This window comes from Lissotriton helveticus, chromosome 5_1 (genome assembly GCF_964261635.1).
Source record: "Lissotriton helveticus chromosome 5_1, aLisHel1.1, whole genome shotgun sequence".
Taxonomy (NCBI): domain Eukaryota; kingdom Metazoa; phylum Chordata; class Amphibia; order Caudata; family Salamandridae; genus Lissotriton; species Lissotriton helveticus.
Genome location: NC_136065.1, coordinates 1,348,377,744 through 1,348,391,362, shown reverse-complemented (window position 1 = coordinate 1,348,391,362; position 13,619 = coordinate 1,348,377,744). Strand labels below are relative to the sequence as shown.

General features: G+C 47.2%; 1 protein-coding gene across 1 annotated transcript in view; it reads right to left on the bottom strand.

The window, feature by feature from the left end:
* ITPR3 (inositol 1,4,5-trisphosphate receptor type 3) overlaps positions 1-13,619 on the bottom strand; it is a 568,454-nt gene that overhangs the window by 351,514 nt on the left and 203,321 nt on the right. The gene's annotated exons all lie outside the window — the stretch shown is intronic.

The window sequence follows — 13,619 nt, the reverse complement described above, 5'->3', positions numbered from 1 at the left end:
GACACACCAATTCTTGTACAAGATACTGATTGTTAGGCTGGGTATTCACACATTCTGCACTCTTAAATTTCCATGAAAAAGCCCTCTTGATTTCGACCACACTGTGCAGAGTTAAATACATAATGATTTAGTTATGTTCTAATTGTTGTTTGTAGAGGAGTCCTTTATGATTACTCACCTTATGTAGTACCCATTGAAAGTGAACATAAATAGAGTATGAATTTACAATCTAGTAGTGAAAATCGAGGGGGAAAAAGCTCTATTGTAGGCTTGAAGCATCTGCTCTCATTTACCCTTGCTCTATAACTTATTGGGACAAGAAAAATGTGAGGCTTTCACTCTCCAGAATCTTGAGACTTTGCATCGCTATAACAGGACACTGTTGAAGCTGCCGCCCCGCGGTGTCCATAAGGATGAATTTGGCTCAACATCTGGGGCATTATTGGTTCGAGCCACAAGAATTAGTATTAGGAGCATATTAAATTGAAAATGGGGAGCTATCTCAAACACACAAAAGGTAATAGGAGTATGCTTGCAAAACGTCTAACCCCTGGCAATTGCTTGCGGTAACATTCCAACCCATCGTTCTTTTGCTCACCATGGCCACCTCAGATAAGACTCTGCCTCTATGACGACCTGGCCTGGCAGTTCGGGCTGGACTGCTCCCAAGAGGAGCAGGGTCAAGGCTGATTTGCATGGCTGGGTCCAAATTGAGGTGTCATGGAGAGCAAAAGAACTATGGATTTGGATGCTACTCCGAGCTATTGGAAGGGCGAGATTTTGATCGATACCTTATCACTATTGATCCAAACCTCGATCTGGTCGACTGAACCTTTGTTGCCTGTCTTTGAAGGAAGAAAGTGTCTCTCTCCCAAGTTAGTTCACCCAATAAAGGACCCCGCTCCAAAAGATCACAAACAACTTCTAGCTTTCAAAAGTTTATTGTAAGGATAGGATAAGCTGCAAATACAGGCATCTCAGAATGAGATTCACGAGATACACAGGTCCAACTACATACATGTGCTCTCTGAAAGCCCTCAGACGAGCAACGGAAATTACTAACACAAGTTCTAAGAATAATAAAGCTATCAGCATTGACGCATATCTCTCCTTCATTTAAGTTGGAGGAAAACACACAGGTTAGGCTGTCCCTACCCTGCTCTAGATGGTATCCCTACTTAACCAAATCCTAACCTAACAAAGGTGTCAGCAGTGAATGACCCCCAAGGGAAGTCACTCACTCTAAGTCTCTTGGTGAAAACCTATAGTTCTCCAGTCATGACCCCTCTCTGCCTACCCATCCGCTCTCTAAAGGGTCCTCAGGTATCTGCTCTAACTCCACCCAGGGGTGCTGTCCCTAATACAAAACAGTCAACAACATTTGAGACGCCCCTCGTGAGACGCCCCTCACGTGGTGTAGCTTCTGGCTTTTTCCATGCTGCTTTGTATTGGGCCTCATACGTTGGAGTTGACCTTGCTTCTCAGACTCTTCTCCGGCCCGCTGATACCCCTTAAACATTCCGGAACCCTCCTCCATGTCTGGGCCGTCTACTGAACAGACCTCTATTCATATTATTTATAATCGGATCCTCCCTTTCTCTTGCAGACAGACATCTGCAGCCAAGAACCCAACTCTCATAGACTTCCAAAAAGGTTTGCAACATTTCTTGGTCCAGACATGTACGTGTAAATCAATGTTAAAACATTTCAGGCCTACAGCATTTCTCATAATGATTATAGCATTCAACTTCTTCATTAATTAAAGCATGTTAATCATGGCCCATTAATGCAATGACCAAAACATTAGTACAATCTATGTCGTGAAAAGAAACACCTTCCCTTTTAGCTCTGGCCCTGAGGCCTACCACATTCTGCGTTTAACCACATACCATCTTACATTTTAACAGCTACACGACATGGATTCAGAAATAATCACATCTAATAAAATCATATAGTGTCACACATTTCTGTATTAGTTCCACTTCTACTTAAATCTCTACATTAGCTATACATTCAGAATATAATTTCAGATACTATTAGCACTCATGGCATTTCTCCTCATGATTTGTGCTTACTACAGGTAAGTGTGATGCACTCATACATTTAGGTCAGTTTGCGCTCTCTCAGTTCCCCCCTTTGATGACCTCTCGGGGTCATCACTAACATTTAAACTGTAGTTATTGCTAGCATAACTTGTCTCTGCGCTTCCAGAGCCCTCAGACTCCTGTACTGATTATCTTGTATGGCAGCCAATCTCTGCAGCTGCTCTCTTTGGGCCCTTTCTGACCTTCTTGCTCTGTACCATTTGAATACCCTCACCAATCCCCACAATATGATCCCACAGATCAATATTATGATGACAGGTTTTAGTATATACCACACAAAGCTTTTGCCTAAGGTGGAAATCCACCCTCCAACTTCACTCATTCCGTGGCCCACCTTTTCCCAGACATTTTCTCTACTCAAGTCTTCGATCTCCTTGTGAATATCAGTTATGTTCCTAATAACTTTCTCAAGGGGCTTTGAATTGTCTGGAATGTAAGTACAACATTCCTGGACCTTCAAAGCCTTACAGACTCCGCCCTCTTTTGCTAGTAGGACATCTAACGCAAGACGGTTCTGAAGAACCATAGCCCTTATCGATTGCATCTCTCCTTCTACCAGCATTAAGGACTGAGCAGTGCTGGCAGACAACCTGTCGACGACTGTTGCCAGTCGTCTAATTTTAACATCATTAAGGATTAGACCCAAAAGAGGGAACATAGCTCCAAAGACATCTCCAACCATTTCTGCATCTCCTATATCTCTCCTTCCCCTCGATGATGTCTTGCCCTCAATGATCTCTAAGTCTTGTGCATGATATATTTTGGGGAAGACAATTGCTAGGTAACATGATCCATACCAGTTATCAGGTAGTCTCACGTAGGCATTTCTTCCACATACAAAATACACATTTGGAATCACTTGCATTCCCTTCAGGAAATCTTTAGTATAGTACTCTATATTGAAAGCATGTTCACAGTCGACTTCTCCCACGTATACATTTTCATAATACGTTTTGGCTCGGTGAAGACATAGCTTTCCTCTCTGCGTCTTATCTAAAGCTATTGGACCACTACTACCCTTTCTCTTGTGTGCCTTCTCTTCCTCGGTCCAATCTGTTTTCCATTGTCCTGATTTTTTCAAAATCTTTTGTCTCCTGTAACGATCATCCACCTGCCCTATGAACTTCTTCTCGACTTCTGACACCTTGCATGTCAGGTTATTTCTACGGGCATGTGAAGTATCTAAGGTAATCCAAGGAATGAAGAACTTGGCCAATCTGTCTTCACTCTTCCAGTAGTCCCATTTGTTCATCTGCTTATAATTTGGGACTTCTGGCAACACTGAATCATAGTTGGAGAAATAGTATTCAAAACTATCTCTCTCATAAAATATACTAAGCAATAAGCTACATGTAATGCCATATGTCAGCGGGAGGTGATGATATCTAATGCCTTCATCTACAGACGCCGGCAACTGCATGCAGACGTAACAGTCCTTAACCTCCATGGCATCCACGTATTCATATAAGAGTTTAGCATAAGCATTTGACCTAAAATCTCCTTGGGACTCATCTACGTGTAACCTGCGGGCTTCTGCAGCTAATAACGCTTTCTCTTGAGTGTTTTCCCTTTTCTCACCAGCAACAGTGGGTGTAAGCGTTTCTACAGATTTCACATCAGTTACCTTTGCCTCTTCCTCATGTCCCTTTACATAAGAAATTGTTACCACTAAAGCTATTAATATTATCACTCCTACTATTAGTGTACCTATTATACATTTAGCTCTGCGGTTCTGGGTGCCGGCTTCCATTTCGTCAGACAATATGGCTCTCTCTTATCTTAGCAAAAAGTTCTTTTCTTCTCGTTCCTTTACAGTCTCTTTTTAATCCTTTTGTCTTTAGAATCCACACAACTGGAAGCTGACAACCTTCTTCGCAAAAGTCCTTTAACAGTTCAATAAAGACAACCCTAGCCCTTCTCCATCAACTCAAGGGAAGTTCCCTAATATTCTCTGCTTCCTGGGCGCTAGGTAATCTTCTTTTTCTGCTTGCTTTATTTACAAAGTCCTTTAAGCATCTACTATCAAGTTTGTGCCTGCAGCTTCGATAGCAAAGTTCAGTATTTCCAAACGAAGATTGTGCTCTTCATGGGCTGTTATCGTTGTACCAAAGTCGGGGAATTGCAATTCTGAGAGAAACATATGTTTTAACTTGCTGAGGCGGGGAGGTCTGGGGAGCATGAATGTTAGTGACCCTTCTTGTTCGACTCCGGGTACCAACAGTCGTATTTCCACGGTGACGATGGGCTCAGAACTGGACACCACCACCGCTCGGATCCTCCCTGTCTCCTGTTTCACAGACATTTGTCGCCAGATATGTCCACTCAGGGGTGGAGTATCTTCTGCTTGGCACACGCACTCTTCTTGACCTTCTTCGGTCCGGTGCTTCAGCGCCCTGAGCACCTTCTTCCGGGTCTGAGTCTTCTGATATCGGAGGAAGGGTTACCTCTGGAGTTGACCTCAGGCTAGAGCTCCTTCTTTGCGGCCAATTAGCTTCTCCACGTGCCCTTCTACTCCTTCTCCTTCTTGTCTGTTCTCGCTCTCTGTCAGACCTGTCAGTGTCTGACTCGTACTCCCAGCTACTTTCTCCTTCTGTAGCGTCGTCTGTTTCGCTGTTGTACTGACCGTCCTCAGCTTGGTCAGACTCGTTCCCTGCTTCCGCTGGCACCTCTACAGCTTGGCTAGCCCCCTCTATGGCTTCTCGGTCCTCTGTTGGACGTCTATCCGAGAGAGGAGCTGTTTCTTCCAGAGGTGCTGGAACCCTTCGCGTATGTGACGCGTGGATCCAATTGGGCAGGCCTCCCACCTTCACAGCCGTGTTCGTGATCAGGATGATCTGGAAGGGCCCACGCCAACGAACATCCAGGCAGCTTCTTCTCACATGTTTTTTCACCAGGACCCAGTCCCCAGGGTACAGGTCATGGCACGGGCCCTGGCACGATGGAACCTCGGCAGCCTGCACCTGAAGGGACACAGAATGAATGGCGTCAGACAGCCCCTTACAATAGTCCAGGATCATATCATCTGTGATATTTAACAGTGCAGTAGTTGGGACAGATGGCAGCCTCATTGCTCTCCCCATTAACACCTCATGTGGTGACAACCCCGTTCTTCTGTCTGGGGTACTACGAAGGCTCATGAGGACCAATGGCAGGGCGTCAGGCCAACTCAGGGTCGTTGAGGAGCACACTTTTGCAATTCGGGCTTTGATCGTGCCATTGATCTGCTCCACAATTCCTGAGGCTTCTGGTCGGTAACTGCAATGCAACTTCTGATCGATATTCAGAGCTGCACAAATCATCTTCACAAGCTCGCTGTTAAAATGCGTTCCCCTATCTGATTCCAAAAAGGCCGGCACCCCGAAGCGCGGAATGAGTTCCCTAAGCAGTAACTTGGCCACTGTGAGGGTGTCGCACCTACGTGTAGGGTATGCCTCAACCCATCTGGAGAATACACAAACAACCACCAGGACATAGCGGAGGCGGTTGCACCTTGGCATTTCAATGAAATCTATCTGCATTCGATTGAATGGACCTCCAGACCTTCCTATGTGACTCAGTGCAACTGGTGTTCTTTTCCCTACGTTCAGCTGCTGACAGGTCACGCAACGCTGGCACACTGCTTCTGCTGCTATTCTAAACTTAGGATTGTACCAAGTCTGTCTAAACACTCTCAGCATAGCATCTCTCCCTAAGTGTACGGGACCATGTATGAGTCTGGCCATTGGACTCACCATCTCATTGGGCAACACTGCTCTGCCGTCTGCTGAGACCCAAAAATGGGACTCACCCATTACACATCCTGCCTTTTCCCATGTTTCTTTTTCAAAATCAGGAGCATTTTCTTGCATGTTTGACAATTCATCCCAAGTATCAACAGTTTCCAGTATCATGGCTAATTCAGTCCTTACATTTATTCCACCCACTTCCACCTCTGTGAAAGAGTACCCTTGCTCCGCGCAATACCGCGCAACTTCATCAGCATATCTATTGCCTTTCGAAACGAAGTCCTCATTTCTGGTATGTGCGGTGCACTTTACAACTGCTATACCTGCTGGGCATTGCAACGCCTCTAACAACAGGCGCACAAACTCTCCATTGCGAATGGGAGAGCCTGAAGAGGTCATGAACCCTCTTTGAGACCATAACTGCCCGTAATCATGAACCACCCCATAACCATATTGGCTGTCGGTGTATATGGTGACTCGAATTTGATTGCTTGCCAAGCAAGCACGTGTCAAGGCAATAATCTCGGCTACCTGAGCGGAGTGTACTCCTTCCAGGCACCCAGCTTCCACAACTCCAGTAATTGTACAAACAGCATAAGCTGCTCTCAACTGCCCAACTTCGTCTCTTACACATGAGCCATCGACAAAGAAAATTTCGTCTGGGTCGGTCAGTGGCTCATCTACGATGTCGGGTCTGGGTTTGGTGCATAGTTCAGTCACATCGAGGCAGTCATGGTCTGTACATTCATCATCATCCTCGATATCATTTGGGAGTGGCATCAAGGTGGCAGGGTTCAAAACAGAGCATCTCTTGAGGGTCACATTCTCTGCAGCAAGAATAACTTGCTCATAGCGCGTGAGCCTGCTGTTGGTCAGATGCTGTGTTTTGGTCCTGGTCATCAACAGTTCAACAGAATGGGGCACGCACACCTCTAACGGGTGCCCCATGACGATATTTTCACATCTCTCAATGCTGACACCCGTTGCAGCAACGGATTTGAGACATCCGGGCAACGCTGCGGCTACTGGGTCTAAAGTAGCCGAGAAATAAGCAACTGGTCTACGGGCATTCCCATGGATTTGGACTAACACAGACAACGCGCAACCTTCTCTCTCACAACAGTAAAGCGAAAATGGTTTATTGTAATCAGGCATTCCCAATGCCGGAGCACGACACAGGTCCTCTCGCAGCTGTAAGAATGCCATCAAACAATCTTTGTCCCATGGTACCGGGTCGCTCACCTCCTTGTGCGTCAGTTTTTGCAAGGGCTTTGCTTTCAGTGAAAAGTTCGCGATCCACTGTCGGCAATAACCCACCATCCCTAGGAACATCCTGACCTCTCTCTGTGTCCTAGGTGCATTCATTTTCATGATCGCCTCTATCCTGTCTGGTGACACCTTCCGTTTGCCTTTATTCTATGTCCCAAGTACTGCACTTCTGTCAGGCAGTACTGCAACTTTCCCGGGGACACCTTGTGCCCATTGGCAGCTAGGTGATTTAACAAAGCAATAGAGTCCTCCCTGCAAGCTTCTTCTGTTTCTGACGCCACGAGGAGGTCGTCTATGTACTGGACCAGAACTGACTTCTGGGGCAGCACTAGACTTTCAAGATTTTTCTTCAAAAGCTGGTTAAAGATCGATGGGCTCTCTGTATACCCCTGAGGAATACGACACCATGTTAGGACGCGACCTTCCAGCTTAAATGCGAAAAGAAAATGGCTTTCTTCGTCCAGAGGGATCGAAAAGAAAGCCTGACAAAGATCAATCACAGTGAACCACTCAGCTTGGAATGGAATCTGAAACAGTATCACTGATGGGTTCGGTACCACTGGACAACACGAAACGACTATGTTATTAATCTTTCGAAGGTCCTGCACTATCCTGAATTTCCCATTTGGTTTCTGCAGACCCATAATCGGGGAGTTGCATGGACTACCCACGATTTCTTTCAGTATTCCCTGTTTAATCATGGACTCGATCACGGGTTTTATGCCTGCAATCGTTTCTGGAGTCAATTTATATTGGGGTGTTCTTGGGAACTCAGCATGCGGTTTCACTACAATTTTCACTGGGTCCACCCCTTTGACCAATCCTATCTCTTCCCCAGTGAAATCCCATACTTCTGGTGCCACTGTCTCTCTCAAGTCCCAGGGGAGCTCATCTACTGTCAAAGTAGGGTACAGCTCCACGCATATTCTTGAGTTTGCAACTTTGAAGTCTGCGTCATCATCATTGGTCAATACCTCCACTCCCTGAGGTGTACAGTATATAGTACAATTCAATTTACACAACAGGTCTCTCCCTAGCAGACACACAGGACTTGAATCGCAAACCACAAATTGGTGCTCATCGCTGTACTTCCCTATTTTCACCTGTACCGGTTCTGTCAATTGGCTGGTTATTCTCCTGTTTGCGACCCCCACCACTTGTATGGTCTCTCCAGACATGGGCAGGTCTGGAACTGCAGCTGATCTGATCGTGGATCTAGTGGCTCCTGTGTCCACCAGAAATGTCGTAGGGCACCCTGCTACTTCTGCTTCGACATAGGGTCCCCTCTGGTCTACCTCCAAGGCTGCCCCGAGGGTGCAGTCTTCTCTTTCCACTCTCTGTCCGGTTAATGGGTCCACGTAATAGCACTCTTCTCCTTCTACAAACAGGGGCATTTGTCTATAGGTCTTACCCATAGTCCCTACTCGAGGAGGTTGCGGGAACTGGGCTCGGGGAGGAGCCCCCCCCCCTTTGAGCACCTTTCCCTGGTATGGCGTCACCCCTCTTGTAGGCGCGCTCTGGACCTCTTCCTCCTCTATCTCTTGTTCTCCTATCTCTACATTGTAGGGACACTCGCGTTTCCAATGCCCCACCTCGTTACACTGGTGGCACCTAGTCGTTTTCTTCAAGGCAGCTATGTCTATTCTGGGTCTAAAGGTGGAACTCTCCTCATTGCCCTTGTTCTGACTGTACTGCTTCTTTCCTCCTGTACCTGTTCCTTGCTGCTGTTGCTGCTGTCCCCCCTTCCCTGCTGCCTGCATCTGTACCACCATCAACTTTTCTTTTAGTTTCTTAGCCTTGGAGTCTATCTCATCACAGCAGTACCTGGCATATCTCAGTATTTCGTCTAGGGGTTTGCTTTGCCAACAAATCGAGTGTTGCTGAATCATTAAACTAATATCCGGTCTCAGTCCCAGGACGAACTTGGACACGAATTGCCCTATGTCTTTTGGATCCATTACATCCAGGCCGCTATACTGTTTAAACGCCTTCAGCAATCTCTCGTAATATTCGTGGACTGTCTCTTTAGGTTCCTGTCTGGTTCGATCTATTCTGACCCAATCTATGTCTTGCATTGGCACTTTCTCTTTCAGCCAAGTCATCACTCTCTCGAATTTTGCCATCACAATCTCGGACGGCCCATTAGTCTTAGCATCTCTCTCTGGCTCCGTTGTGGGCCACTCAGCGCTAACCTTGCATGCTGTCCACAGATCTCCTGGTACTACAATGTCAAACAGCGTGTTCAGATCTATCCATAGGACCTTTGAGATTTTTACAAATCTCTCGACTTGCTTGTACCACTCCACTGGGTTTTCCCGCAATTTGGGGAAGGAGGTGGTAAAAGCAGCTAAATCTCCCCTACTCCAAGGGACATGCACATAGTTCCCATTTGCGACTTCACGCAAAGGGTATGCTTCTATTCCCTGCAGTCCTCCTGGTGTCATACCAAGCGTGCTTCTCCTGACGGTCCCTTTCTTGGACCACCTCTCTTCCCACTTATCTAGTGCCCTCCATGTCCTTATTCCAGTGATCAGTTCCCTTATGTGCGTTTTCAGCCCAATCGTTCTCCTCTCATCTAGGTCTCGATCTGTGTAATGTTGCCTGTGGTTACCCTGTAATGCTTTGGTTCTTGACAGGTCCACCATATATTTGCCTGCTAGTTCGACTAACTTCTCATGGATTGCTCTCGCTTTTCGAGTAATGTCCTTTGCCATATACAGTATTTCATCTTGCTCATACATTTCCATTCTTTCTAGAGGCAGGGTACCATCTATCATGTCATCCAGGTCTGACCTTAAGCTGGCGACATCGAGTCTCTTGGCTTTTATCTCAGCTCGCAATATGTCTTTCGAAGGGGGCTCACTAGTCTCCCTACCATCCCAACTTCGAGCTCTACGTTTGGGCTCGGGAGAGTTAATGAGTGCCTTCCCTTGCTCCCATCTCTCCAGGTCCCATGCTCGGCCATCCGATCTTGGAAGGTGATGGAACACGGGCCTGTTACCCCCACTCTTACTCTGCCCACTCTCTTCTTCTTCTCTCCTTTCACCGTACGCCTCTCTGTTATTTTCCCTCTGGTCGCTACTCTCCCTTTGCCTAGTATCGCTCAGTATCCGATACGATCCTTCCTGGTTCCCCATATTCCCTGGGCTGCGCTCATTTCCGTCATCACAGGGACTATGGTGCGACCTCTCACAACTCCCATTCAGTTCTCTGGTGCCGGGCACACAGTGTGGACACTTAAAGCTGTTTCTGTACTCTTGCGCTCTCCTCTCCTCTTCACTGAGTATTGGGCGCGCCACCCTCCCATTCCCGGGGCCCCCGTTTTCCAGGTCTGTTCTACCTCCACTCCGGGCCCAATGGGTGACTCCCCTACTATCTCTCTCTCTACAGTCCCACTCCGGGCTGCTCTCCCCAGCCCTGCAGTGAGTCCGAGCTCTGCTGTCCTGACTTTCCCTTTCAGCTTCTGCAGCTATGATGCTCTTGTGAGCCTCCACTGCCTCATCCCACTTCTTCATGTACTCATTTAGCTCTTGAAAGGATTTTCGTCCAGATCCCCTCAGATCCACTGGCCATCTAGGGCCCCCGGGATCCCCTCCTGGGTCCCCTGCTGTGTGCATCGGGGTGCTCCACTCTCTTGGTATCGGCATCTGACTTGGGGAATTAATCGTATCGTTCCTCCTTGCCGTCCCTGCTCTTTCTCTGTCCTTCCGTACCCGTTCTTCCCCTCTTGCTCTCTCTTGGTCATATATCGATATTATAGGACCTATGGTAACAGGTACCTGTAGTGCATCTGGTAATGCGTAGGATGTGGCGCTCTCCGTTTCCGGCGCTCTTTGTACCACAAACCTCCCGACTACCTGTTGCACCTGACTAGGCTGGGACAGCTCTTTCTTTGCCTCAGGATCCCACTCTGAACTGGGAAGCGGTCCATGCTCTCCTGCATTGCCCCCCTTTTCTCCTTCACTATGCTCGACCTCTCCCCCTGCTCTATTATACGGGGGTGGCCTGTCTGTCAATAATCTGTTTATCAGGCTATCCTCTGTTTCGCTCTCATCATCTTCTTCTAGGGGGCTTTTATTTCCGGGCACCTCTAACACTGGGTACAGTTTATTTACTTCCATGTTATGCACTCTCCATCTTTTAGCATCCGCATCCCACCTGGCATCCTGCACTGCCCTTACCGATCGTTTCACCCTTTCTTGTCGTCTGTTCATATTCTTTTCATGCGCTGCCCTAATCCATGCATCAAGAGCTTCAAACTGGGTCGGTCTAGGCAAGGGTCTCATTGAGGTCATGACTGATTTTAATCGATGTAACACCTCTAATCTGAACGTCCCGTACTTCGGGAACGTCAGTTCCTCATTTCCTTCCGTAATCTTACTCCACTCTGATATCCAAAGGATCGTATGCAACCCAACATTCACTGCCATGTAACGAGCCGGCGTACCCTCCGGCGGGGCTTCTTCCCCTTCTTCCGATCCCCGCTTCTCTTTTTTAAACACCGCTCTCAGCCATTTAAAACACTTCATAATTATGCGCACAATATCCAGCCTCGCTACTCTGTTTACTTCCTGATGACAATCCACCAATCCTGTCGCGGCTTTGCTAACTTGGCCTATCGCAGCGCGGTCTTTCTCCGGTCGGCCAATCACGTCGCGACACTTTCTGACGTCTTTGCTAGCTGGCCTATCACGGCGCGGTCTTTCTCCGGTCAGCCAATCACTGCGCGACACTTCCTGACGTCACTTTTCTCCGCTTCGCAGCAGCACCCCTCCTTTCTCAACTCGTCTCCCGGTCATGCATGCGTCCCATTCATACACCGAAAAATGACTACTTCCGACCAAGCGGTCACTTCCCTCGACTGTACGTCCACAGTCTATATGTAATTGTCAACACAACTGACGAAATGTCTATCGTCTCTCTGATAGGTTGCTTACACACACAGTAACCTCCGACCAGCGTCCGTTACTCACGCACTCACTCTTACGTTCCCCCTATCTCGGTCTTTCGGGTGATCAATGGTACCTCATGACCCCCTTCACACTAGTTAACAATTACTCTGGGTGTCCGATACACCCGAACCACTTAAGCTCTCCTTGAACTTAAGATTTCCACCGGTTGCGCGCGCTCACAACCTGTTCCACAGTCACTCTACAGACATTCAACTCCGCCAGACATTACAACATAGATACAATACAAAAACACCGCAATCTAACACGCATGACCCTTTATACTCACTCTCGACCGATACTGCTGCTTTTTCTGTCTCACGTCATCCGGATCTTCTTCGGCGGGCGGTTCTTCCGATCATCGATTTCTAGGGGCCTTGGGGTAAGCTAACCTGGCCTAGGTCACCGTCCTCAAGAAGGCAACCATCCTCTATAGCTACCAACTGGAAGGGCGAGATTTTGATCGATACCTTATCACTATTGATCCAAACCTCGATCTGGTCGACTGAACCTTTGTTGCCTGTCTTTGAAGGAAGAAAGTGTCTCTCTCCCAAGTTAGTTCACCCAATAAAGGACCCCGCTCCAAAAGATCACAAACAACTTCTAGCTTTCAAAAGTTTATTGTAAGGATAGGATAAGCTGCAAATACAGGCATCTCAGAATGAGATTCACGAGATACACAGGTCCAACTACATACATGTGCTCTCTGAAAGCCCTCAGACGAGCAACGGAAATTACTAACACAAGTTCTAAGAATAATAAAGCTATCAGCATTGACGCATATCTCTCCTTCATTTAAGTTGGAGGAAAACACACAGGTTAGGCTGTCCCTACCCTGCTCTAGATGGTATCCCTACTTAACCAAATCCTAACCTAACAAAGGTGTCAGCAGTGAATGACCCCCAAGGGAAGTCACTCACTCTAAGTCTCTTGGTGAAAACCTATAGTTCTCCAGTCATGACCCCTCTCTGCCTACCCATCCGCTCTCTAAAGGGTCCTCAGGTATCTGCTCTAACTCCACCCAGGGGTGCTGTCCCTAATACAAAACAGTCAACAACATTTGAGACGCCCCTCGTGAGACGCCCCTCACGTGGTGTAGCTTCTGGCTTTTTCCATGCTGCTTTGTATTGGGCCTCATACGTTGGAGTTGACCTTGCTTCTCAGACTCTTCTCCGGCCCGCTGATACCCCTTAAACATTCCGGAACCCTCCTCCATGTCTGGGCCGTCTACTGAACAGACCTCTATTCATATTATTTATAATCGGATCCTCCCTTTCTCTTGCAGACAGACATCTGCAGCCAAGAACCCAACTCTCATAGACTTCCAAAAAGGTTTGCAACATTTCTTGGTCCAGACATGTACGTGTAAATCAATGTTAAAACATTTCAGGCCTACAGCATTTCTCATAATGATTATAGCATTCAACTTCTTCATTAATTAAAGCATGTTAATCATGGCCCATTAATGCAATGACCAAAACATTAGTACAATCTATGTCGTGAAAAGAAACACCTTCCCTTTTAGCTCTGGCCCTGAGGCCTACCACATTCTGCGTTTAACCACATACCAT